This window comes from Megascapheus bottae, unplaced genomic scaffold, assembly GCF_031878675.1.
Source record: "Megascapheus bottae isolate mThoBot1 unplaced genomic scaffold, mThoBot2.hap1 HAP1_SCAFFOLD_79, whole genome shotgun sequence".
NCBI lineage: Eukaryota > Metazoa > Chordata > Mammalia > Rodentia > Geomyidae > Megascapheus > Megascapheus bottae.
The window spans coordinates 534,288-538,152 of NW_028327439.1; the positions used below are offsets into that span (position 1 = coordinate 534,288).

General features: G+C 44.2%; 1 pseudogene; it reads left to right on the plus strand.

The window, feature by feature from the left end:
- Window positions 1-1,504: 1,504 nt before the first annotated feature.
- Window positions 1,505-3,558, plus strand: LOC150039849 (stromal interaction molecule 2 pseudogene; annotated as a pseudogene).
- Window positions 3,559-3,865: the final 307 nt, after the last annotated feature.

Below are 3,865 nucleotides of genomic sequence, written 5' to 3' on the forward strand. Positions count from 1 at the left end.
TTCAAGACCCATGACCCACCCCCCAAAAATTACAAGATGTGGTTTAATAGATGCCAGAGGAAATATTTTAAAAGTAGTTTTCACAGGTATTAAAACTCCATCTTGCACACTGAAGTCATCATACAGAGAAAATCAGAGCTTTTATATTTGTGTTTATTCTTTATTTAACTTAAACTACTATAGTTGAGTATCAAATACATATTTTAAGTACTAATATCTTCACTGGGCTAGAAATAAAATATGAAAACACTTTCTAGAAGAAAAATTGCTTATGTCTCAAAAGATGATATTGATATGATCAGAGGGATCCTAATACTGAATTAAGCAAAAGAAAAAGTATCATCAGCTGGGCTCTAGTGGCTCACAACTGTAATCTTAACTACTCAGGAGGCTGAGGTCTCAGAATCCCTGCTTGAAATCAGCTTAGGAATCAAAGTCTATGGGACTTATCTCCAACAAACCTCCAAAAAACTAGAAGTGGAGCTGTGGCTCAAATGGGAGAGTGCTAACCAAGAGCAAAAACATATAGGTGCCCAACTCTGAGTTAAAGCCATAGGATCATCACCAACAAGCAACACCAACAAGAAGAAAAACAAGTATTCTCCTAGATACAAAAGGACCCAAGAGGGTATTAATCTATTTATTAAGGAAAAGCTTTCTCTGGCAAGAAAGCAGTAAATCATGTGAGAGAGTTCAATAGAAATTTTCTTCTGTACATTAGCTTTATTTTTTTTCTTTTTTTAAATTTTTTATTGTAATTAATAAAAGGGTTACATGATATTTGCCAGATAGAAGGTGCATTAATTCACATACATTGATACCCTTTCACATGTCTTGGTACCCATTACCCTCCCCCCCACACCCCCCATCCGTCTTGGTTTTCCCCCCTTCCCTATCAAATTTCAAATAACCAAATACAAATAAATTCAATATATCAGATAACAAAGTGAGAGACTGTAACAATATGAGGTACCCAAGGGACAGCAAAGGAGATGAGAGACAACATAGTACATTAAGGACAACAATCATTCGTTATATGGCTTTTGTTTCAATATCCTGGAGGTCCTTTCAATTAGCTTCATACTATATGGCCTTACGTATCAAAATTTTGCTCTATTGCAGATCTCTGCTAGTAGAGCCCAAGGTTTCTACTGATTATGACGAATGAGGGAAACCATTGAGCCTAAGTTCCTTTGAGTCTGGCGCCTCACAGGGCCAGCGAGTGGCCGGAGGCCAGGGCGCCGCCGCCGCGCGGTCCCCTCGCCCCGCATCCCTCCGCAAAGCCAGCCCTGGCCTCGGGCTGACTGCCTGAGCGGCGCTGGGCTGTGCTGCTGGTGTTCGGGCTCCTGGTGGCTGGAGCCATGGACAGATGCGACCTGGTGCCCAGACACCTCCGCCGGCGACGGTCTACTGGCTAGGCCGGGGCGGCCACTTCTCTAGCGCCAGTGGTGGGCGATCGCCCGGCGCTGCTGACAGATCCCTGCAGATCACTGAGTCCACCATGCTTCACAGAAGAAGACAGATTTAGTCTGGAAGCTCTTCAGACGATCCATAAACAAATGGATGATGACAAAGATGGTGGGATTGAAGTAGAGGAAAGCCATGAATTTATCAGAGAAGATAGGAAGTATAAAGATGCGACTAATACGCATAGCCATCTGCACAGAGAAGACAAGCCTATTACTGTTGAGGATTTGTGGAAGCGATGGAAAGCATCGGAAGTTCATAACTGGACCCTTGAAGATCCCCTTCAGTGGTTGATAGAATTTGTGGAACTCCCACAATATGAGAAGAATTTTAGAGACAATAATGTCAAAGGAACAACACTTCCCAGGATCGCAGTACATGAGCTTTCATTTATGATTTCTCAGTTGAAAATCAACGACCGGAGTCACAGACAGAAACTACAGCTCAAGGCCCTGGATGTGGTTTTATTTGGACCTCTGACGCGTCCACCCCATAACTGGATGAAGGATTTTATTCTCACAGTTTCTATTCTAATTGGTGTTGGAGGATGCTGGTTTGCTTATACACAGAATAAGACATCAAAAGAACATGTTGCAAAAATGATGAAAGACTTAGAGAGTCTACAAACTGCAGAACAAAGTCTTACAAGAGAGGCTTGAAAAGGCACAGGAAGAAAACAGAAATGTTGCTGTCGAGAAGCAAAATCTAGAGCGCAAAATGATGGATGAAATCAATTATGCCAAGGAGGAGGCCTGTTGGCTGCGAGAGCTCAGGGAAGGAGCTGAGTGTGAACTGAGCAGATGTCAGTATGCAGAGCAGGAATTGGAGCAGGTTCGCATGGCTCTAAAAAAGGCTGAAAAAGAATTTGAACTGCGAAGCAGCTGGTCTGTTCCAGATGCTCTTCAAAAATGGCTTCAGTTAACCCATGAAGTAGAAGTACAGTACTACAACATCAAAAGACAGAATGCTGAAATGCAGTTAGGTATCGCTAAGGATGAGGCAGAAAAAATTAAAAAGAAGAGAAGCACCGTCTTTGGGACGCTGCACGTTGCTCATAGCTCCTCCCTAGATGAAGTAGATCACAAGATTCTGGAAGCAAAGAAAGCTCTCTCAGAGTTGACAACTTGTTTACGAGAACGACTTTTTTGCTGGCAACAGATTGAGAAGATCTGTGGCTTTCAGATAGCCCATAACTCGGGACTCCCCAGCCTGACCTCTTCCCTTTATTCAGATCACAGCTGGGTAGTGCTGCCCCGAGTTTCCATTCCACCCTACCCAATTGCTGGAGGGGTTGATGACTTAGATGAAGACACACCCCCAATCCTGTCTCCATTTCCTGGGACTGTGGCTAAACCTGCTGGATCTTTAGCCCGAAGCAGCAGCTTGTGTCGCTCTCGCCCTAGCATTGTGCCCTCTTCATCACAGTCCCAGCGAGCCCAGCTTCCTCCACATGCTCCTCATCCAGCCCATCCTCGTCATCCTCACCGGCCTCAGCATCCCCAGCACTCATTGCCTTCCCCGGATCCAGACATCCTCTCAGTGTCAAGTTGCCCTGCACTCTATCGGAATGAAGAAGAGGAGGAGGCCATTTATTTCACTGCCGAAAAGCAATGGGAAGTGCCAGACACAGCTTCAGAATGTGACTCCTTGAACTCTTCCATTGGAAGGAAGCAGTCTCCTCCCCCCAGCCTCGAGATATACCAACCAGTGTCTCCTCGGAAGATATCCAGAGATGAGCTCTCCCTAGAGGATTCTTCCAGAGGAGATTCACCCGTGACGGCAGATCTCTCCCTGGGCTCTCCTGATTGTGTAGGTCTGACAGAAACAAAGAGTATGATCTTCAGTCCTGCAAGCAAAGTGTACAACGGCATCTTGGAGAAGTCCTGTAGCATGAACCAGCTCTCTAGTGGCATCCCGGTGCCTAAACCTCATCACACATCATGTTCCTCCACTGGCAACGAAAGCAAACCAGTTCAGGAAGCCCCAAGTGTTAGCAGGATAAGCAGCATCCCCCATGACCTTTGTCATAATGGAGAGAAAAGCAAAAAGCCATCAAAAATCAAAAGCCTTTTTAAGAAGAAGTCTAAGTGACCTACCTAGCTGTTTTGTTGGGATTCCATTTCAGTAGCACCTGTACACGTTTTTTTCCATCCATCTTCTACTCCATATTTTTGTTTTAATTTTAGGACTGCAATTAACTCCATTGGGGCTTTCGAAACTGGATGCCATAGTGGAATGTCCTGCAAGGCAACTGCCTACTGTCTGCTTATTTAAGTGACTACATAGCCAATTCATCAAGCCAATTACTGAAAAATCATTAAGAGATGAGACAGTTTAGAGTCATTTCCTGCCTATTTATTTCTGCATTTTTGATGGTGATGTATATACAATATTTTGT